The sequence below is a fragment of the Petromyzon marinus genome, unplaced genomic scaffold (assembly GCF_048934315.1).
Source record: "Petromyzon marinus isolate PM22_M1 ecotype Great Lakes invasive population unplaced genomic scaffold, UKy_Petmar_22M1.pri1.0 PM_G_Scaffold_3, whole genome shotgun sequence".
NCBI lineage: Eukaryota > Metazoa > Chordata > Hyperoartia > Petromyzontiformes > Petromyzontidae > Petromyzon > Petromyzon marinus.
This window is the reverse complement of record NW_027422872.1, coordinates 4,617,176-4,641,911: the sequence shown is the minus strand read 5'-3', so window position 1 is coordinate 4,641,911 and position 24,736 is coordinate 4,617,176.

Below are 24,736 nucleotides of genomic sequence, written 5' to 3'. Positions count from 1 at the left end.
CTATTTAATAAGTCTATTTAATAAGTCTATTTAATACGCCTATTTAATAAGCCTATTTATTAAGCCTATTTAATGAGCCTATTTAGTAAGCCTATTTATTGAGCCTATTTCATAAGTCTATTTAATAAGCCTGTTTAATAAGCCTATTTAATAAGTACTTAATGAGCCTATTTAATAAGCCTAAGTTGCAATAAGCCTATTTACTAAGCCTAAGTTGCTGAAATAAGCCTATTTAATAAGCCTATTTAATAAGCCTAAGTTGCTGAATAAGCCTATTTAATAAGCCTAAGTTGCTGAAATAAGCCTATTTAATAAGTCTAAGTTGCTGAAATAACGCTATTTAATAAGCCTAAGTTGCTGAAATAAGCCTATTTAATAAGTCTAAGTTGCTGAAATAAGGCTATTTAATAAGCATATGTTGGTGAAATAAGTATATTTAATGAGCATAAGTTGCTGAAATAAGCCTATTTAATAAGTCTAAGTTGCTGAAATAAGGCTATTTAATAAGTCTAAGTTGCTGAAATGAGCCTATTTTAATCAGCGTAAGTTGCTGAAATAAGCCTATTTAATAAGCCCAAGTTGCTGAAATAAGCCTATTTAATAAGGCTATTTAATAAGCCTAAGTTGCTGAAATAAGCCTATTTAATAAGCATAATTTTCTGAAATAAGGCTATTTAATAAGTCTAAGTTGCTGAAATAAGCCTATTTAATAAGCCTAAGTTGCTGAAATAAGCCTATTTAATAAGCCTAAGTTGCTGAAATAAGCCTATTTAATAGGCCTATCTAATAAGTCTAAGTTGCAGAAATAAGCATATTTCATAAGCCTTTTTAATGAGCCTAAGTTGCTGAAATGTCTATTGAATAAGTCGATTTAATAAATCAAAGTTGCTAAAATAAGCCTATTTAATAAGGCTATTTAATAAGCCTAAGTTGCTGAAATAAGCCTATTTAATGAGGCTATTTAATGAGCCTAAGTTGCTGAAATAAGCCTATTTAATAAGCCTAAGTTTCTGAACTAAGCCTATTTAAAAGGTCTATTTAATAAGTCTAAGTTGCTGAAATAAACCTATTTAAAAATGCTATTTAATACGCCTAAGTTGCTGAAATAAACCTGTTTAATAAGGCTATTTAATAAGCCTAAGTTGCTGAAATAAGCCTATTTAATACGCCTAAGTTGCTGAAATAAGCCTATTTAATAGGCCTATCTAATAAGTCTAAGTTGCAGAAATAAGCATATTTCATAAGCCTTTTTAATGAGCCTAAGTTGCTGAAATGTCTATTTAATAAGTCGATTTAATACGTCTAAGTTGCTAAATAAGCCTATTTAATAAGGATATTTAATAAGCCTAAGTTGCTGAAATAAGCCTATTTAATGAGCCTAAGTTGCTGAAATAAGCATATTTAATAAGCCTAAGTTGCTGAAATAAGCCTATTTAATAAGCCTAAGTTTCTGAACTAAGCCTATTTAAAAAGGTCTATTTAATAAGCCTAAGTTGCTGAAATAAGCCTATTTAAAAATGCTATTTAATACGCCTAAGTTGCTGAAATAAACCTGATTAATAAGGCTATTTAATAAGCATAAGTTGCTGAAATAAGCCTATTTAATAAGCCTACATTGCTGAACTAAGCCTATATAAAAAGGTCTATTTAATAAGTCTAAGTTGCTGAAATAAACCTATTTAATAAGGCTATTTAATAAGCCTAAGTTCCTGAATAAGCATATTTAATAAGCCTATTTAATAAGCCTATTTATTGAGCCTATTTAATAAGTCGATTTAATAAGCCTATTTTATAAGCCTATTTAATAAGTATTTATTGAGCCTATTTAATCAGTCTATTTAATAAGCCTATTTAATAGGCCTATTTAATAAGTCTAAGTTGCTGAAATAAGCCTATTTAATAAGCAAAAGTTGCTGAATAAGCCTACTTCATAAGCCTAAGTTGCTGAAATAAGCCTTTTTAATAAGTCTAAGTTGCTGAAATAAGCCTATTTAATAAGTCTAAGTTGCTGAAATAAGCCTATTTAATAAGGCTATTTAATAAGCCTAAGTTGCTGAATAAGCATATTTAATAAGTCTGAGTTGCTGAAATAAGGCTATTTAATAAGCCTAAGTTGCTGAAATGAGCCTATTTAATAAGGCTATTTAATAAGTCTATTTAATAAGCCTATTTAATAAGCCTATATAATAAGCCTATTTAATAAGTCTATTTAATAAGTCTATTTAATAAGCCTATTTAATAAGTATTTAATGAGCCTATTTAATAAGCCTATTTATTGAGCCTATTTAATAAGCCTGTTTAATAAGCCTATTTAATAAGTATTTAATGAGCCTATTTAATAAGCCTAAGTTGCTGAATAAACCTATTTACTAAGCCTAAGTTGCTGAAAAAAGCCTATTTAATAAGCCTATTTAATAAGCCTAAGTTGCTGAATAAGCCTATTTAATAAGCCTAAGTTGCTGAAATAAGCCTATTTAATAAGTCTAAGTTGCTGAAATAACGCTATTTAATAAGCCTAAGTTGCTGAAATAAGCCTATTTAATAAGTCTAAGTTGCTGAAATAAGGCTATTTAATAAGCCTATGTTGCTGAAATAAGTATATTTAATGAGCATAAGTTGCTGAAATAAGCCTATTTAATAAGTCTAAGTTGCTGAAATAAGGCTATTTAATAAGTCTAAGTTTCTGAAATGAGCCTATTTTAATCAGCGTAAGTTGCTGAAATAAGCCTATTTAATAAGCCCAAGTTGCTGAAATAAGCCTATTTAATAACGCTATTTAATAAGCCTAAGTTGCTGAAATAAGCCTATTTAATAAGCGTAATTTTCTGAAATAAGGCTATTTAATAAGTCTAAGTTGCTGAAATAAGCCTATTTAATAAGCCTAAGTTGCTGAAATAAGCCTATTTAATAAGCCTAAGTTGCTGAAAAAAGCCTATTTAATAGGCCTATCTAATAAGTCTAAGTTGCAGAAATAAGCATATTTCATAAGCCTTTTTAATTATCCTAAGTTGCTGAAATGTCTATTGAATAAGTCGATTTAATAAGTCTAAGTTGCTAAATAAGCCTATTTAATAAGGCTATTTAATAAGCCTAAGTTGCTGAAATAAGCCTATTTAATGAGGCTATTTAATGAGCCTAAGTTGCTGAAATAAACCTATTTAATAAGCCTAAGTTTCTGAACTAAGCCTATTTAAAAGGTATATTTAATAAGTCTAAGTTGCTGAAATAAACCTATTTAAAAATGCTATTTAATACGCCTAAGTTGCTGAAATAAACCTGTTTAATAAGGCTATTTAATAAGCATAAGTTGCTGAAATAAGCCTATTTAATAAGCCTAAGTTGCTGAAATAAGCCTTTTTAATAAGGCTATTTAATAAATCTAAGTTGCAGAAATAAACCTATTTAATAATGCTATTTAATACGCCTAAGTTGCTGAAATAAGCATATTTAATAAGCCTAAGTTGCTAAAATAAGCCTATTTAATAGGCCTATCTAATAAGTCTAAGTTGCAGAAATAAGCATATTTCATAAGCCTATTTAATGAGCCTAAGTTGCTAAAATGTCTATTTAATAAGACGATTTTATAAGTCTAAGTTGCTAAAATAAGCCTATTTAACAAGGCTATTTAATAAGCCTAAGTTGCTGAAATAAGCCTATTTAATAAGTCTAAGTTGCTGAAATAACGCTATTTAATAAGCCTAAGTTGCTGAAATAAGCCTATTTAATAAGTCTAAGTTGCTGAAATAAGGCTATTTAATAAGCCTATGTTGCTGAAATAAGTATATTTAATGAGCATAAGTTGCTGAAATAAGCCTATTTAATAAGTCTAAGTTGCTGAAATAAGGCTATTTAATAAGTCTAAGTTGCTGAAATGAGCCTATTTTAATCAGCGTAAGTTGCTGAAATAAGCCTATTTAATAAGCCCAAGTTGCTGAAATAAGCCTATTTAATAAGGCTATTTAATAAGCCTAAGTTGCTGAAATAAGCCTATTTAATAAGCGTAATTTTCTGAAATAAGGCTATTTAATAAGTCTAAGTTGCTGAAATAAGCCTATTTAATAAGCTTAAGTTGCTGAAATAAGCCTATTTAATAAGCCTAAGTTGCTGAAATAAGCCTATTTAATAGGCCTATCTAATAAGTCTAAGTTGCAGAAATAGGCATATTTCATAAGCCTTTTTAATGAGCCTAAGTTGCTGAAATGTCTATTGAATAAGTCGATTTAATAAGTCTAAGTTGCTAAATAAGCCTATTTAATAAGGCTATTTAATAAGCCTAAGTTGCTGAAATAAGCCTATTTAATGAGGCTATTTAATGAGCCTAAGTTGCTGAAATAAGCCTATTTAATAAGCCTAAGTTTCTGAACTAAGCCTATTTAAAAGGTCTATTTAATAAGTCTAAGTTACTGAAATAAACCTATTTAAAAATGCTATTTAATACGCCTAAGTTGCTGAAATAAACCTGTTTAATAAGGCTATTTAATAAGCATAAGTTGCTGAAATAAGCCTATTTAATAAGCCTATTTAATAAGCCTAAGTTGCTGAAATAAGCCTTTTTAATAAGGCTATTTAATAAATCTAAGTTGCAGAAATAAACCTATTTAATAATGCTATTTAATACGCCTAAGTTGCTGAAATAAGCATATTTAATAAGCCTAAGTTGCTAAAATAAGCCTATTTAATAGGCCTATCTAATAAGTCTAAGTTGCAGAAATAAGCATATTTCATAAGCCTATTTAATAAGCCTAAGTTGCTGAAATGTCTATTTAATAAGACGATTTAATAAGTCTAAGTTGCTAAAATAAGCCTATTTAACAAGGCTATTTAATAAGCCTAAGTTGCTGAAATAAGCCTATTTAATAAGGCTATTTAATGAGCCTAAGTTGCTGAAATAAGCCTATTTAATAAGCCGAAGTTTCTGAACTAAGCCTATATAAAAAGGTATATTTAATAAGTCTAAGTTGCTGAAATAAACCTATTTAAAAATGCTACTTAATAAGCCTAAGTTGCTGAAATAAACCTGTTTAATAAGGCTATTTAATAAGCATGAGTTGCTGAAATAAGCCTATTTAATAAGCCTAAGTTGCTGAAATAAGCCTATTTAATAAGGCTATTTAATAAGTCTAAGTTGCTGAAATAAACCTATTTAAAAAGCCTAAGTTGCTCAAATAAGCCTATTTAATGAGGCTATTTAATAAGTCTATTTAATAAGCCTATTTAATACGCCTATTTAATAAGTCTATTTAATAAGCCTATTTAATAAGCCTATTTAATAAGCCTATTTAATAAGCCTATTTATTGAGCCTATTTAATAAGCCTATTTAATAAGCCTATTTAATAAGCCTATTTATTGAGCCTATTTAATAAGTCTATTTAATAAGCCTATTTAATAAGCCTATTTAATGAGTATTTAATGAGCCTATTTAATCAGTCTATTTAATAAGCCTATTTAATAGGCCTATTTAATAAGTCTAAGTTGCTGAAATAAGCCTATTTAATAAGCCTAAGTTGCTGAAATAAGCCTTTTTAATAAGGCTATTTAATAAGTCTAAGTTGCAGAAATAAACCTATTTAATAATGCTATTTAATACGCCTAAGTTGCTGAAATAAGCATATTTAATAAGCCTAAGTTGCTAAAATAAGCCTATTTAATAGGCCTATCTAATAAGTCTAAGTTGCAGAAATAATTATATTTCATAAGCCTATTTAATGAGCCTAAGTTGCTGAAATGTCTATTTAATAAGACGATTTAATAAGTCTAAGTTGCTAAAATAAGCCTATTTAACAAGGCTATTTAATAAGCCTAAGTTGCTGAAATAAGCCTATTTAATAAGTCTAAGTTGCTGAAATAACGCTATTTAATAAGCCTAAGTTGCTGAAATAAGCCTATTTAATAAGTCTAAGTTGCTGAAATAAGGCTATTTAATAAGCCTATGTTGCTGAAATAAGTATATTTAATGAGCATAAGTTGCTGAAATAAGCCTATTTAATAAGTCTAAGTTGCTGAAATAAGGCTATTTAATAAGTCTAAGTTGCTGAAATGAGCCTATTTTAATCAGCATAAGTTGCTGAAATAAGCCTATTTAATAAGCCCAAGTTGCTGAAATAAGCCTATTTAATAAGGCTATTTAATAAGCCTAAGTTGCTGAAATAAGCCTATTTAATAAGCGTAATTTTCTGAAATAAGGCTATTTAATAAGTCTAAGTTGCTGAAATAAGCCTATTTAATAAGCTTAAGTTGCTGAAATAAGCCTATTTAATAAGCCTAAGTTGCTGAAATAAGCCTATTTAATAGGCCTATCTAATAAGTCTAAGTTGCAGAAATAGGCATATTTCATAAGCCTTTTTAATGAGCCTAAGTTGCTGAAATGTCTATTGAATAAGTCGATTTAATAAGTCTAAGTTGCTAAATAAGCCTATTTAATAAGGCTATTTAATAAGCCTAAGTTGCTGAAATAAGCCTATTTAATGAGGCTATTTAATGAGCCTAAGTTGCTGAAATAAGCCTATTTAATAAGCCTAAGTTTCTGAACTAAGCCTATTTAAAAGGTCTATTTAATAAGTCTAAGTTACTGAAATAAACCTATTTAAAAATGCTATTTAATACGCCTAAGTTGCTGAAATAAACCTGTTTAATAAGGCTATTTAATAAGCATAAGTTGCTTAAATAAGCCTATTTAATAAGCCTAAGTTGCTGAAATAAGCCTTTTTAATAAGGCTATTTAATAAATCTAAGTTGCAGAAATAAACCTATTTAATAATGCTATTTAATACGCCTAAGTTGCTGAAATAAGCATATTTAATAAGCCTAAGTTGCTAAAATAAGCCTATTTAATAGGCCTATCTAATAAGTCTAAGTTGCAGAAATAAGCATATTTCATAAGCCTATTTAATAAGCCTAAGTTGCTGAAATGTCTATTTAATAAGACGATTTAATAAGTCTAAGTTGCTAAAATAAGCCTATTTAACAAGGCTATTTAATAAGCCTAAGTTGCTGAAATAAGCCTATTTAATAAGGCTATTTAATGAGCCTAAGTTGCTGAAATAAGCCTATTTAATAAGCCGAAGTTTCTGAACTAAGCCTATATTAGAAGGTATATTTAATAAGTCTAAGTTGCTGAAATAAACCTATTTAAAAATGCTACTTAATAAGCCTAAGTTGCTGAAATAAACCTGTTTAATAAGGCTATTTAATAAGCATGAGTTGCTGAAATAAGCCTATTTAATAAGCCTAAGTTGCTGAAATAAGCCTATTTAATAAGGCTATTTAATAAGTCTAAGTTGCTGAAATAAACCTATTTAAAAAGCCTAAGTTGCTCAAATAAGCCTATTTAATGAGGCTATTTAATAAGTCTATTTAATAAGCCTATTTAATATGCCTATTTAATAAGTCTATTTAATAAGCCTATTTAATAAGCCTATTTAATAAGCCTATTTAATAAGCCTATTTATTGAGCCTATTTAATAAGCCTATTTAATAAGCCTATTTAATAAGCCTATTTATTGAGCCTATTTAATAAGTCTATTTAATAAGCCTATTTAATAAGCCTATTTAATGAGTATTTAATGAGCCTATTTAATCAGTCTATTTAATAAGCCTATTTAATAGGCCTATTTAATAAGTCTAAGTTGCTGAAATAAGCCTATTTAATAAGCCTAAGTTGCTGAAATAAGCCTTTTTAATAAGGCTATTTAATAAGTCTAAGTTGCAGAAATAAACCTATTTAATAATGCTATTTAATACGCCTAAGTTGCTGAAATAAGCATATTTAATAAGCCTAAGTTGCTAAAATAAGCCTATTTAATAGGCCTATCTAATAAGTCTAAGTTGCAGAAATAAGCATATTTCATAAGCCTATTTAATGAGCCTAAGTTGCTGAAATGTCTATTTAATAAGACGATTTAATAAGTCTAAGTTGCTAAAATAAGCCTATTTAACAAGGCTATTTAATAAGCCTAAGTTGCTGAAATAAGCCTATTTAATAAGGCTATTTAATGAGCCTAAGTTGCTGAAATAAGCCTATTTAATAAGCCGAAGTTTCTGAACTAAGCCTATATAAAAAGGTATATTTAAGAAGTCTAAGTTGCTGAAATAAACCTATTTAAAAATGCTACTTAATAAGCCTAAGTTGCTGAAATAAACCTGTTTAATAAGGCTATTTAATAAGGATGAGTTGCTGAAATAAGCCTATTTAACAAGCCTAAGTTGCTGAAATAAGCCTATTTAATAAGGCTATTTAATAAATCTAAGTTGCTGAAATAAACCTATTTAAAAAGCCTAAGTTGCTCAAATAAGCCTATTTAATGAGGCTATTTAATAAGTCTATTTAATAAGCCTATTTAAAACGCCTATTTAATAAGTCTATTTAATAAGCCTATTTAATAAGCCTATTTAATAAGCCTATTTAATACGCCTATTTATTGAGCCTATTTAATAAGCCTATTTAATAAGCCTATTTAATAAGCCTATTTATTGAGCCTATTTAATAAGTCTATTTAATAAGCCTATTTAATAAGCCTATTTAATGAGTATTTAATGAGCCTATTTAATCAGTCTATTTAATAAGCCTATTTAAGAGGCATATTTAATAAGTCTAAGTTGCTGAAATAAGCCTATTTAATAAGGCTATTCAATAAGCCTAAGTTGCTGAATAAGCCTATTTAATAAGGCTAAGTTGCTGAAATAAGCCCATTTAATAAGCCTAAGTTGCTGAAATAAGGCTATTTAATAAGCCTAAGTTGCTGAAATAAGCCTATTTAATAAGCCTAAGTTGCTGAAATAGCCTATTTAATAGGCCTATCTAATAAGGCTAAGTTGCAGAAATAAGCATATTTCATAAGCCTTTTTAATGAGCCTAAGTTGCTGAAATGTCTATTTAATAAGTCGATTTAATAAGTCTAAGTTGCTAAATAAGCCTATTTAATAAGGCTATTTAATAAGCCTAAGTTGCTGAAATAAGCCTATTTAATAAGCATAAGTTGATGAAATAAGCCTATTTAATAAGCCTAAGTTTCTGAACTAAGCCTATTTAAAAAGGTCTATTTAATAAGTCTAAGTTGCTGAAATAAACCTATTTAAAAATGCTATTTAATACGCCTAAGTTGCTGAAATAAACCTGATTAATAAGGCTATTTAATAAGCATAAGTTGCTGAAATAAGCCTATTTAATAAGCCTACATTGCTGAACTAAGCCTATATAAAAAGGTCTATTTAATAAGTCTAAGTTGCTGAAATAAGCCTATTTAATAAGGCTATTTAATGAGCCTAAGTTGCTGAAATAAGCCTATTTAATAAGCCGAAGTTTCTGAACTAAGCCTATATAAAAAGGTATATTTAATAAGTCTAAGTTGCTGAAATAAACCTATTTAAAAATGCTACTTAATAAGCCTAAGTTGCTGAAATAAACCTGTTTAATAAGGCTATTTAATAAGCATGAGTTGCTGAAATAAGCCTATTTAATAAGCCTAAGTTGCTGAAATAAGCCTATTTAATAAGGCTATTTAATAAGTCTAAGTTGCTGAAATAAACCTATTTAAAAAGCCTAAGTTGCTCAAATAAGCCTATTTAATGAGGCTATTTAATAAGTCTATTTAATAAGCCTATTTAATACGCCTATTTAATAAGTCTATTTAATAAGCCTATTTAATAAGCCTATTTAATAAGCCTATTTAATAAGCCTATTTATTGAGCCTATTTAATAAGCCTATTTAATAAGCCTATTTAATAAGCCTATTTATTGAGCCTATTTAATAAGTCTATTTAATAAGCCTATTTAATAAGCCTATTTAATGAGTATTTAATGAGCCTATTTAATCAGTCTATTTAATAAGCCTATTTAATAGGCCTATTTAATAAGTCTAAGTTGCTGAAATAAGCCTATTTAATAAGCCTAAGTTGCTGAAATAAGCCTTTTTAATAAGGCTATTTAATAAGTCTAAGTTGCAGAAATAAACCTATTTAATAATGCTATTTAATACGCCTAAGTTGCTGAAATAAGCATATTTAATAAGCCTAAGTTGCTAAAATAAGCCTATTTAATAGGCCTATCTAATAAGTCTAAGTTGCAGAAATAATTATATTTCATAAGCCTATTTAATGAGCCTAAGTTGCTGAAATGTCTATTTAATAAGACGATTTAATAAGTCTAAGTTGCTAAAATAAGCCTATTTAACAAGGCTATTTAATAAGCCTAAGTTGCTGAAATAAGCCTATTTAATAAGTCTAAGTTGCTGAAATAACGCTATTTAATAAGCCTAAGTTGCTGAAATAAGCCTATTTAATAAGTCTAAGTTGCTGAAATAAGGCTATTTAATAAGCCTATGTTGCTGAAATAAGTATATTTAATGAGCATAAGTTGCTGAAATAAGCCTATTTAATAAGTCTAAGTTGCTGAAATAAGGCTATTTAATAAGTCTAAGTTGCTGAAATGAGCCTATTTTAATCAGCATAAGTTGCTGAAATAAGCCTATTTAATAAGCCCAAGTTGCTGAAATAAGCCTATTTAATAAGGCTATTTAATAAGCCTAAGTTGCTGAAATAAGCCTATTTAATAAGCGTAATTTTCTGAAATAAGGCTATTTAATAAGTCTAAGTTGCTGAAATAAGCCTATTTAATAAGCTTAAGTTGCTGAAATAAGCCTATTTAATAAGCCTAAGTTGCTGAAATAAGCCTATTTAATAGGCCTATCTAATAAGTCTAAGTTGCAGAAATAGGCATATTTCATAAGCCTTTTTAATGAGCCTAAGTTGCTGAAATGTCTATTGAATAAGTCGATTTAATAAGTCTAAGTTGCTAAATAAGCCTATTTAATAAGGCTATTTAATAAGCCTAAGTTGCTGAAATAAGCCTATTTAATGAGGCTATTTAATGAGCCTAAGTTGCTGAAATAAGCCTATTTAATAAGCCTAAGTTTCTGAACTAAGCCTATTTAAAAGGTCTATTTAATAAGTCTAAGTTACTGAAATAAACCTATTTAAAAATGCTATTTAATACGCCTAAGTTGCTGAAATAAACCTGTTTAATAAGGCTATTTAATAAGCATAAGTTGCTTAAATAAGCCTATTTAATAAGCCTAAGTTGCTGAAATAAGCCTTTTTAATAAGGCTATTTAATAAATCTAAGTTGCAGAAATAAACCTATTTAATAATGCTATTTAATACGCCTAAGTTGCTGAAATAAGCATATTTAATAAGCCTAAGTTGCTAAAATAAGCCTATTTAATAGGCCTATCTAATAAGTCTAAGTTGCAGAAATAAGCATATTTCATAAGCCTATTTAATAAGCCTAAGTTGCTGAAATGTCTATTTAATAAGACGATTTAATAAGTCTAAGTTGCTAAAATAAGCCTATTTAACAAGGCTATTTAATAAGCCTAAGTTGCTGAAATAAGCCTATTTAATAAGGCTATTTAATGAGCCTAAGTTGCTGAAATAAGCCTATTTAATAAGCCGAAGTTTCTGAACTAAGCCTATATAAAAAGGTATATTTAATAAGTCTAAGTTGCTGAAATAAACCTATTTAAAAATGCTACTTAATAAGCCTAAGTTGCTGAAATAAACCTGTTTAATAAGGCTATTTAATAAGCATGAGTTGCTGAAATAAGCCTATTTAATAAGCCTAAGTTGCTGAAATAAGCCTATTTAATAAGGCTATTTAATAAGTCTAAGTTGCTGAAATAAACCTATTTAAAAAGCCTAAGTTGCTCAAATAAGCCTATTTAATGAGGCTATTTAATAAGTCTATTTAATAAGCCTATTTAATACGCCTATTTAATAAGTCTATTTAATAAGCCTATTTAATAAGCCTATTTAATAAGCCTATTTAATAAGCCTATTTATTGAGCCTATTTAATAAGCCTATTTAATAAGCCTATTTAATAAGCCTATTTATTGAGCCTATTTAATAAGTCTATTTAATAAGCCTATTTAATAAGCCTATTTAATGAGTATTTAATGAGCCTATTTAATCAGTCTATTTAATAAGCCTATTTAATAGGCCTATTTAATAAGTCTAAGTTGCTGAAATAAGCCTATTTAATAAGCCTAAGTTGCTGAAATAAGCCTTTTTAATAAGGCTATTTAATAAGTCTAAGTTGCAGAAATAAACCTATTTAATAATGCTATTTAATACGCCTAAGTTGCTGAAATAAGCATATTTAATAAGCCTAAGTTGCTAAAATAAGCCTATTTAATAGGCCTATCTAATAAGTCTAAGTTGCAGAAATAAGCATATTTCATAAGCCTATTTAATGAGCCTAAGTTGCTGAAATGTCTATTTAATAAGACGATTTAATAAGTCTAAGTTGCTAAAATAAGCCTATTTAACAAGGCTATTTAATAAGCCTAAGTTGCTGAAATAAGCCTATTTAATAAGGCTATTTAATGAGCCTAAGTTGCTGAAATAAGCCTATTTAATAAGCCGAAGTTTCTGAACTAAGCCTATATATAAAGGTATATTTAAGAAGTCTAAGTTGCTGAAATAAACCTATTTAAAAATGCTACTTAATAAGCCTAAGTTGCTGAAATAAACCTGTTTAATAAGGCTATTTAATAAGGATGAGTTGCTGAAATAAGCCTATTTAACAAGCCTAAGTTGCTGAAATAAGCCTATTTAATAAGGCTATTTAATAAATCTAAGTTGCTGAAATAAACCTATTTAAAAAGCCTAAGTTGCTCAAAGAAGCCTATTTAATGAGGCTATTTAATAAGTCTATTTAATAAGCCTATTTAAAACGCCTATTTAATAAGTCTATTTAATAAGCCTATTTAATAAGCCTATTTAATAAGCCTATTTAATACGCCTATTTATTGAGCCTATTTAATAAGCCTATTTAATAAGCCTATTTAATAAGCCTATTTATTGAGCCTATTTAATAAGTCTATTTAATAAGCCTATTTAATAAGCCTATTTAATGAGTATTTAATGAGCCTATTTAATCAGTCTATTTAATAAGCCTATTTAAGAGGCCTATTTAATAAGTCTAAGTTGCTGAAATAAGCCTATTTAATAAGGCTATTCAATAAGCCTAAGTTGCTGAATAAGCCTATTTAATAAGGCTAAGTTGCTGAAATAAGCCCATTTAATAAGCCTAAGTTGCTGAAATAAGGCTATTTAATAAGCCTAAGTTGCTGAAATAAGCCTATTTAATAAGCCTAAGTTGCTGAAATAGCCTATTTAATAGGCCTATCTAATAAGGCTAAGTTGCAGAAATAAGCATATTTCATAAGCCTTTTTAATGAGCCTAAGTTGCTGAAATGTCTATTTAATAAGTCGATTTAATAAGTCTAAGTTGCTAAATAAGCCTATTTAATAAGGCTATTTAATAAGCCTAAGTTGCTGAAATAAGCCTATTTAATAAGCATAAGTTGATGAAATAAGCCTATTTAATAAGCCTAAGTTTCTGAACTAAGCCTATTTAAAAAGGTCTATTTAATAAGTCTAAGTTGCTGAAATAAACCTATTTAAAAATGCTATTTAATACGCCTAAGTTGCTGAAATAAACCTGATTAATAAGGCTATTTAATAAGCATAAGTTGCTGAAATAAGCCTATTTAATAAGCCTACATTGCTGAACTAAGCCTATATAAAAAGGTCTATTTAATAAGTCTAAGTTGCTGAAATAAGCCTATTTAATAAGGCTATTTAATAAGCCTAAGTTGCTGAAATAAGCCTATTTAATAAGCATAAGTTGATGAAATAAGCCTATTTAATAAGCCTATGTTTCTGAACTAAGCCTATTTAAAAAGGTCTATTTAATAAGTCTAAGTTGCTGAAATAAACCTATTTAAAAATGCTATTTAATACGCCTAAGTTGCTGAAATAAACCTGATTAATAAGGCTATTTAATAAGCATAAGTTGCTGAAATAAGCCTATTTAATAAGCCTACATTGCTGAACTAAGCCTATATAAAAAGGTCTATTTAATAAGTCTAAGTTGCTGAAATAAACCTATTTAATAAGGCTATTTAATAAGCCTAAGTTGCTGAATAAGCATATTTAATAAGCCTATTTAATAAGCCTATTTATTGAGCCTATTTAATAAGTCGATTTAATAAGCCTATTTAATAAGCCTATTTAATAAGTATTTATTGAGCCTATTTAATCAGTCTATTTAATAAGCCTATTTAATAGGCCTATTTAATAAGTCTAAGTTGCTGAAATAAGCCTATTTAATAAGCATTAGTTGCTGAATAAGCCTATTTCATAAGCCTAAGTTGCTGAAATAAGCCTTTTTAATAAGTCTAAGTTGCTGAAATGAGCCTATTTAATGAGGCTATTTAATAAGTCTATTTAATAAGCCTATTTAATAAGCCTATTTAATAAGCCTATTTAATAAGTCTATTTAATAAGTATTTAATGTGCCTATTTAATAAGCCTATTTATTGAGCCTATTTAATAAGCCTATTTATTAAGCCTATTTAATAAGCCTATTTAATAAGCCTATTTAATAAGCCTATTTATTAAGCCTATTTAATGAGCCTATTTAATAAGCCTATTTATTGAGCCTATTTAATAAGTCTATTTAATAAGCCTAAGTTGCTGAATAAGCCTATTTACTAAGCCTAAGTTGCTGAAATAAGCCTATTTAATAAACCTATTTAATAAGCCTAAGTTGCTGAATAAGCCTATTTAATAAGCCTAAGTTGCTGAAATAAGCCAATTTAATAAGTCTAAGTTGCTGAAATAACGCTATTTAATAAGCCTAAGTTGCTGAAATAAGCCTATTTAATAAGTCTAAGTTGCTGAAATAAGGCTATTCAATAAGCCTATGTTGCTGAAATAAGTATATTTAATGAGCATAAGTTGCTGAAATAAGCCTATTTAATAAGTCTAAGTTGCTGAAAAAAGGCTATTTAATAAGTCTAAGTTGCTGAAATGAGCCTATTTAATCAGCGTAAGTTGCTGAAATAAGCCTATTTAATAAGCCTAAGTTGCTGAAATAAGCCTATTTAATAAGCCTAAGTTGCTGAAATAAGCCTATTTAATAGGCCTATCTAATAAGTCTAAGTTGGAGAAATAAGCATATTTCATAAGCCTTTTTAATGAGCCTAAGTTGCTGAAATGTCTATTTAATAAGTCGATTTAATAAGTCTAAGTTGCTAAATAAGCCTATTTAATAAGGCTATTTAATAAGCCTAAGTTGCTGAAATAAGCCTATTTAATAAGGCTATTTAATGAGCCTAAGTTGCTGAAATAAGCCTATTTAATAAGCCGAAGTTTCTGAACTAAGCCTATATAAAAAGGTATATTTAATAAGTCTAAGTTGCTGAAATAAACCTATTTAAAAATGCTACTTAATAAGCCTAAGTTGCTGAAATAAACCTGTTTAATAAGGCTATTTAATAAGCATGAGTTGCTGAAATAAGCCTATTTAATAAGCCTAAGTTGCTGAAATAAGCCTATTTAATAAGGCTATTGAATAAGTCTAAGTTGCTGAAATAAACCTATTTAAAAAGCCTAAGTTGCTCAAATAAGCCTATTTAATGAGGCTATTTAATAAGTCTATTTAATAAGCCTATTTAATACGCCTATTTAATAAGTCTATTTAATAAGCCTATTTAATAAGCCTATTTAATAAGCCTATTTAATAAGCCTATTTATTGAGCCTATTTAATAAGCCTATTTAATAAGCCTATTTAATAAGCCTATTTATTGAGCCTATTTAATAAGTCTATTTAATAAGCCTATTTAATAAGCCTATTTAATGAGTATTTAATGAGCCTATTTAATCAGTCTATTTAATAAGCCTATTTAATAGGCCTATTTAATAAGTCTAAGTTGCTAAAATAAGCCTATTTAATAAGCCTAAGTTGCTGAAATAAGCCTTTTTAATAAGGCTATTTAATAAGTCTAAGTTGCAGAAATAAACCTATTTAATAATGCTATTTAATACGCCTAAGTTGCTGAAATAAGCATATTTAATAAGCCTAAGTTGCTAAAATAAGCCTATTTAATAGGCCTATCTAATAAGTCTAAGTTGCAGAAATAAGCATATTTCATAAGCCTATTTAATGAGCCTAAGTTGCTGAAATGTCTATTTAATAAGACGATTTAATAAGTCTAAGTTGCTAAAATAAGCCTATTTAACAAGGCTATTTAATAAGCCTAAGTTGCTGAAATAAGCCTATTTAATAAGGCTATTTAATGAGCCTAAGTTGCTGAAATAAGCCTATTTAAAAGGTCTATTTAATAAGTCTAAGTTGCTGAAATAAACCTATTTAAAAATGCTATTTAATACGCCTAAGTTGCTGAAATAAGCCTATTTAATAAGTCTAAGTTGCTGAAATAAGCCTATTTAATAAGGCTATTTAATAAGCCTAAGTTGCTGAATAAGCATATTTAATAAGTCTGAGTTGCTGAAATAAGGCTATTTAATAAGCCTAAGTTGCTGAAATGAGCCTATTTAATGAGGCTATTTAATAAGTCTATTTAATAAGCCTATATAATAAGCCTATTTAATAAGTCTATTTAATAAGTCTATTTAATAAGCCTATTTAATAAGTATTTAATGTGCCTATTTAATAAGCCTATTTATTGAGCCTATTTAATAAGCCTATTTATTAAGCCTATTTAATAAGCCTATTTAATAAGCCTATTTAATAAGCCTATTTATTAAGCCTATTTAATGAGCCTATTTAATAAGCCTATTTATTGAGCCTATTTAATAAGTCTATTTAATAAGCCTGTTTAATAAGCCTATTTAATAAGTATTTAATGAGCCTATTTAATAAGCCTAAGTTGCTGAATAAGCCTATTTACTAAGCCTAAGTTGCTGAAATAAGCCTATTTAATATGCCTAAGTTGCTGAATAAGCCTATTTAATAAGCCTAAGTTGCTGAAATAAGCCTATTTAATAAGTCTAAGTTGCTGAAATAACGCTATTTAATAAGCCTAAGTTGCTGAAATAAGCCTATTTAATAAGTCTAAGTTGCTGAAATAAGGCTATTTAATAAGCCTATGTTGCTGAAATAAGTATATTTAATGAGCATAAGTTGCTGAAATAAGCCTATTTAATAAGTCTAAGTTGCTGAAATAAGGCTATTTAATAAGTCTAAGTTGCTGAAATGAGCCTATTTAATCAGCGTAAGTTGCTGAAATAAGCCTATTTAATAAGCCTAAGTTGCTGAAATAAGCCTATTTAATAAGCCTAAGTTGCTGAAATAAGCCTATTTTATAGGCCTATCTAATAAGTCTAAGTTGCAGAAATAAGCATATTTCATAAGCCTTTTTAATGAGCCTAAGTTGCTGAAATGTCTATTTAATAAGTCGATTTAATAAGTCTAAGTTGCTAAATAAGCCTATTTAATAAGGCTATTTAATAAGCCTAAGTTGCTGAAATAAGCCTATTTAATGAGGCTATTTAATGAGCCTAAGTTGCTGAAATAAGCCTTTTTAATAAGCCTAAGTTTCTGAACTAAGCCTATTTAAAAGGTCTATTTAATAAGTCTAAGTTGCTGAAATAAACCTATTTAAAAATGCTATTTAATACGCCTAAGTTGCTGAAATAAACCTGATTAATAAGGCTATTTAATAAGCATAAGTTGCTGAAATAAGCCTATTTAATAAGCCTACATTGCTGAACTATGCCTATATAAAAAGGTCTATTTAATAAGTCTAAGTTGCTGAAATAAACCTATTTAATAAGGCTATTTAATAAGCCTAAGTTGCTGAATAAGCATATTTAATAAGCCTATTTAATAAGCCTATTTATTGAGCCTATTTAATAAGTCGATTTAATAAGCCTATTTTATAAGCCTATTTAATAAGTATTTATTGAGCCTATTTAATCAGTCTATTTAATAAGCATATTTAATAGGCCTATTTAATAAGTCTAAGTTGCTGAAATAAGCCTTTTTAATAAGTCTAAGTTGCTGAAATAAGCCTATTTAATAAGTCTAATTTGCTGAAATAAGCCTATTTAATAAGGCTATTTAATAAGCCTAAGTTGCTGAATAAGCATATTTAATAAGTCTGAGTTGCTGAAATAAGGCTATTTAATAAGCCTAAGTTGCTGAAATGAGCCTATTTAATGAGGCTATTTAATAAGTCTATTTAATAAGCCTATTTAATAAGCCTATTTAATAAGCCTATTTATTAAGCCTATTTAATGAGCCTATTTAATAAGCCTATTTATTGAGCCTATTTAATAAGTCTATTTAATAAGCCTGTTTAATAAGCCTATTTAATAAGTATTTAATGAGCCTATTTAATAAGCCTAAGTTGCTGAATAAGCCTATTTACTAAGCCTAAGTTGCTGAAATAAGCCTATTTAATATGCCTAAGTTGCTGAATAAGCCGATTTAATAAGCCTAAGTTGCTGAAATAAGCCTATTTAATAAGTCTAAGTTGCTGAAATAACGCTATTTAATAAGCCTAAGTTACTGAAATAAGCCTATTTAATAAGTCTAAGTTGCTGAAATAAGGCTATTTAATAAGCCTATGTTGCTGAAATAAGTATATTTAATGAGCATAAGTTGCTGAAATAAGCCTATTTAATAAGTCTAAGTTGCTGAAATAAGGCTATTTAATAAGTCTAAGTTGCTGAAATGAGCCTATTTAATCAGCGTAAGTTGCTGAAATAAGCCTATTTAATAAGCCTAAGTTGCTGAAATAAGCCTATTTAATAAGCCTAAGTTGCTGAAATAAGCCTATTTAATAGGCCTATCTAATAAGTCTAAGTTGCAGAAATAAGCATATTTCATAAGCCTTTTAATGAGCCTAAGTTGCTGAAATAAGCCTATTTAATAAGTCTAAGTTGCTAAATAAGCCTATTTAATAAGGCTATTTAATAAGCCTAAGTTGCTGAAATAAGCCTATTTAATGAGGCTATTTAATGAGCCTAAGTTGCTGAAATAAGCCTTTTTAATAAGCCCTAAGTTTCTGAACTAAGCCTATTTAAAAGGTCTATTTAATAAGTCTAAGTTGCTGAAATAAACCTATTTAAAAATGCTATTTAATACGCCTAAGTTGCTGAAATAAACCTGATTAATAAGGCTATTTAATAAGCATAAGTTGCTGAAATAAGCCTATTTAATAATCCTACATTGCTGAACTAAGCCTATATAAAAAGGTCTATTTAATAAGTCTAAGTTGCTGAAATAAACCTATTTAAAAATGCTATTTAATACGCCTAAGTTGCTGAAATAAACCTGATTAATAAGGCTATTTAATAAGCATAAGTTGCTGAAATAAGCCTATTTAATAAGCCTACATTGCTGAACTATGCCTATATAAAAAGGTCTATTTAATAAGTCTAAGTTGCTGAAATAAACCTATTTAATAAGGCTATTTAATAAGCCTAAGTTGCTGAATAAGCATATTTAATAAGCCTATTTAATAAGCCTATTTATTGAGCCTATTTAATAAGTCGATTTAATAAGCCTATTTTATAAGCCTATTTAATAAGTATTTATTGAGCCTATTTAATCAGTCTATTTAATAAGCATATTTAATAGGCCTATTTAATAAGTCTAAGTTGCTGAAATAAGCCTTTTTAATAAGTCTAAGTTGCTGAAATAAGCCTATTTAATAAGTCTAAGTTGCTGAAATAAGCCTATTTAATAAGGCTATTTAATAAGCCTAAGTTGCTGAATAAGCATATTTAATAAGTCTGAGTTGCTGAAATAAGGCTATTTAATAAGCCTAAGTTGCTGAAATGAGCCTATTTAATGAGGCTATTTAATAAGTCTATTTAATAAGCCTATTTAATAAGCCTATTTAATAAGCCTATTTAATAAGTCTATTTAATAAGTCTATTTAATAAGCCTATTTAATAAGTATTTAATGAGCCTATTTAATAAGCCTATTTATTGTAGACTGTTTACAGTCTACAATAAGCATATTTAATAAGCCTATTTAATAAGCCTATTTATTGAGCCTATTTAATAAGTCGATTTAATAAGCCTATTTAATAAGCCTATTTAATAAGTATTTATTGAGCCTATTTAATCAGTCTATTTAATAAGCCTATTTAATAGGCCTATTTAATAAGTCTAAGTTGCTGAAATAAGTTAGTTAATAAGCATAAGTTGCTGAATAAGCCTATTTCATAAGCCTAAGTTGCTGAAATAAGCCTTTTTAATAAGTCTAAGTTGCTGAAATAAGCCTATTTAATAAGTCTAAGTTGCTGAAATAAGACTATTTAATAAGGCTATTTAATAAGCCTAAGTTGCTGAATAAGCATATTTAATAAGTCTGAGTTGCTGAAATAAGGCTATTTAATAAGCCTAAGTTGCTGAAATGAACCTATTTAATGAGGCTATTTAATAAGTCTATTTAATAAGCCTATTTAATAAGCCTATTTAATAAGCCTATTTAATAAGTCTATTTAATAAGTCTATTTAATAAGCCTATTTAATAAGTATTTAATGAGCCTATTTAATAAGCCTATTTATTGAGCCTATTTAATAAGCCTATTTATTAAGCCTATTTAATAAGCCTATTTAATAAGCCTATTTATTAAGCCTATTTAATAAGCCTATTTAATAAGCCTAAGTTGCTGAATAAGCCTATTTAATAAGCCTAAGTTGCTGAAATAAGCCTATTTAATAAGTCTAAGTTGCTGAAATAACGCTATTTAATAAGCCTATGTTGCTGAAATAAGTATATTTAATGAGCATAAGTTGCTGAAATAAGCCTATTTAATAAGTCTAAGTTGCTGAAATAAGCCTATTTAATAAGTCTAAGTTGCTGAAATAACGCTATTTAATAAGCCTAAGTTGCTGAAATAAGCCTATTTAATAAGTCTAAGTTGCTGAAATAAGGCTATTTAATAAGCCTATGTTGCTGAAATAAGTATATTTAATGAGCATAAGTTGCTGAAATAAGCCTATTTAATAAGTCTAAGTTGCTGAAATAAGGCTATTTAATAAGTCTAAGTTGCTGAAATGAGCCTATTTTAATCAGCGTAAGTTGCTGAAATAAGCCTATTTAATAAGCCCAAGTTGCTGAAATAAGCCTATTTATTAAGGCTATTTAATAAGCCTAAGTTGCTGAAATAAGCCTATTTAATAAGCGTAATTTTCTGAAATAAGGCTATTTAATAAGTCTAAGTTGCTGAAAAAAGCCTATTTAATAAGCCTAAGTTGCTGAAATAAGCCTATTTAATAAGCCTAAGTTTGCTGAAATAAGCCTATTTAATAGGCCTATCTAATAAGTCTAAGTTGCTGAAATAAGCCTATTTAATAAGCCTTTTTAAGGAGCCTAAGTTGCTGAAATGTCTATTTAATAAGTCGATTTAATAAGTCTAAGTTACAAAATAATCCTATTTAATAAGGCTATTTAATAAGCCTAAGTTGCTGAAATAAGCCTATTTAATGAGGCTATTTAATGAGCCTAAGTTGCTGAAATAAGCCTATTTAATAAGCCTAAGTTTCTGAACTAAGCCTATTTAAAAGGTCTATTTAATAAGTCTAAGTTGCTGAAATAAACCTATTTAAAAATGCTATTTAATACACCTAAGTTGCTGAAATAAACCTGATTAATAAGGCTATTTAATAAGCATAAGTTGCTGAAATAAGCCTATTTAATAGGCCTACATTGCTGAACTAAGCCTATTTAAAAGGTCTATTTAATAAGTCTAAGTTGCTGAAATAAACCTATTTAATAAGGCTATTTAATAAGCCTAAGTTGCTGAATAAGCATATTTAATAAGCCTATTTAATAAGCCTATTTATTGAGCCTATTTAATAAGTTGATTTAATAAGCCTATTTAATAAGCCTATTTAATAAGTATTTATTGAGCCTATTTAATCAGTCTATTTAATAAGCCTATTTAATAGGCCTATTTAATAAGTCTAAGTTGCTGAAATAAGCCTATTTAATAAGCATAAGTTGCTGAATAAGCCTATTTCATAAGCCTAAGTTGCTGAAATAAGCTTTTTTAATAAGTCTAAGTTGCTGAAATAAGCCTATTTAATAAGTCTAAGTTGCTGAAATAAGCCTATTTAATAAGGCTATTTAATAAGCCTAAGTTGCTGAATAAGCATATTTAATAAGTCTGAGTTGCTGAAATAAGGCTATTTAATAAGCCTAAGTTGCTGAAATGAACCTATTTAATGAGGCTATTTAATAAGTCTATTTAATAAGCCTATTTAATAAGCCTATTTAATAAGCCTATTTAATAAGTCTATTTAATAAGTCTATTTAATAAGCCTATTTAATAAGTATTTAATGAGCCTATTTAATAAGCCTATTTATTGAGCCTATTTAATAAGCCTATTTATTAAGCCTATTTAATAAGCCTATTTAATAAGCCTAAGTTGCTGAATAAGCCTATTTAATAAGCCTAAGTTGCTGAAATAAGCCTATTTAATAAGTCTAAGTTGCTGAAATAACGCTATTTAATAAGCCTAAGTTGCTGAAATAAGCCTATTTAATAAGTCTAAGTTGCTGAAATAAGGCTATTTAATAAGTCTAAGTTGCTGAAATGAGCCTATTTAATCAGCGTAAGTTGCTGAAATAAGCCTATTTAATAAGCCCAAGTTGCTGAAATAAGCCTATTTAATAAGGCTATTTAATAAGCCTAAGTTGCTGAAATAAGCCTATTTAATAAGCGTAATTTTCTGAAATAAGGCTATTTAATAAGTCTAAGTTGCTGAAATAAGCCTATTTAATAAGCCTAAGTTGCTGAAATAAGCCTATTTAATAAGCCTAAGTTGCTGAAATAAGCCTATTTAATAGGCCTATCTAATAAGTCTAAGTTGCAGAAATAAGCATATTTCATAAGCCTTTTTAATGAGCCTAAGTTGCTGAAATGTCTATTTAATAAGTCGATTTAATAAGTCTAAGTTGCTAAATAAGCCTATTTAATAAGGCTATTTAATAAGCCTAAGTTGCTGAAATAAGCCTATTTAATGAGGCTATTTAATGAGCCTAAGTTGCTGAAATAAGCCTATTTAATAAGCCTAAGTTTCTGAACTAAGCCTATTTAAAAAGGTCTATTTAATAATTCTAAGTTGCTGAAATAAACCTATTTAAAAATGCTATTTAATACGCCTAAGTTGCTGAAATAAACCTGTTTAATAAGGCTATTTAATAAGCATGAGTTGCTGAAATAAGCCTATTTAATAAGCCTAAGTTGCTGAAATAAGCCTAATTAATAAGGCTATTTAATAAGCATAAGTTGCTGAAATAAGCCTATTTAATAAGCCTACATTGCTGAACTAAGCCTATATAAAAAGGTCTATTTAATAAGTCTAAGTTGCTGAAATAAACCTATTTAATAAGGCTATTTAATAAGCCTAAGTTGCTGAATAAGCATATTTAATAAGACTATTTAATAAGCCTATTTATTGAGCCTATTTAATAAGTCGATTTAATAAGCCTATTTTATAAGCCTATTTAATAAGTATTTATTGAGCCTATTTAATCAGTCTATTTAATAAGCCTATTTAATAGGCCTATTTAATAAGTCTAAGTTGCTGAAATAAGCCTATTTAATAAGCAAAAGTTGCTGAATAAGCCTATTTCATAAGCCTAAGTTGCTGAAATAAGCCTTTTTAATAAGTCTAAGTTGCTGAAATATGCCTATTTAATAAGTCTAAGTTGCTGAAATAAGCCTATTTAATAAGGCTATTTAATAAGCCTAAGTTGCTGAATAAGCATATTTAATAAGTCTGAGTTGCTGAAATAAGGCTATTTAATAAGCCTAAGTTGCTGAAATGAGCCTATTTAATGAGGCTATTTAATAAGTCTATTTAATAAGCCTATTTAATAAGCCTATTTAATAAGCCTATTTAATAAGTCTATTTAATAAGTCTATTTAATAAGCCTATTTAATAAGTATTTAATGAGCCTATTTAATAAGCCTATTTATTGAGCCTATTTAATAAGCCTATTTATTAAGCCTATTTAATAAGCCTATTTAATAAGCCTATTTATTAAGCCTATTTAATGAGCCTATTTAATAAGCCTATTTATTGAGCCTATTTAATAAGCCTATTTAATAAGTATTTAATGAGCCTATTTAATAAGCCTAAGTTGCTGAATAAGCCTATTTAATAAGCCTAAGTTGCTGAAATAAGCCTATTTAATAAGCCGATTTAATAAGCCTAAGTTGCTGAATAAGCCTATTTAATAAGCCTAAGTTGCTGAAACAAGCCTATTTAATAAGCCTAATTTGCTGAAATAACGCTATTTAATAAGCCTAAGTTGCTGAAATAAGCCTATTTAATAAGTCTAAGTTGCTGAAATAAGTCTATTTAATAAGCCTACGTTGCTGAAATAAGTATATTTAATGAGCATAAGTTGCTGAAATAAGCCTATTTAATAAGTCTAAGTTGCTGAAATAAGGCTATTTAATAAGTCTAAGTTGCTGAAATGAGCCTATTTAATCAGCGTAAGTTGCTGAAATAAGCCTATTTAATAAGCCCAAGTTGCTGAAATAAGCCTATTTAATAAGGCTATTTAATAAGCCTAAGTTGCTGAAATAAGCCTATTTAATAAGCGTAATTTGCTGAAATAAGGCTATTTAATAAGTCTAAGTTGCTGAAATAAGCCTATTTAATAAGCCTAAGTTGCTGAAATAAGCCTATTTAATAAGCCTAAGTTGCTGAAATAAGCCTATTTAATAGGCCTATCTAATAAGTCTAAGTTGCAGAAATAAGCATATTTCATAAGCCTTTTTAATGAGCCTAAGTTGCTGAAATGTCTATTTAATAAGTCGATTTAATAAGTCTAAGTTGCTAAATAAGCCTATTTAATAAGGCTATTTAATAAGCATAAGTTGCTGAAATAAG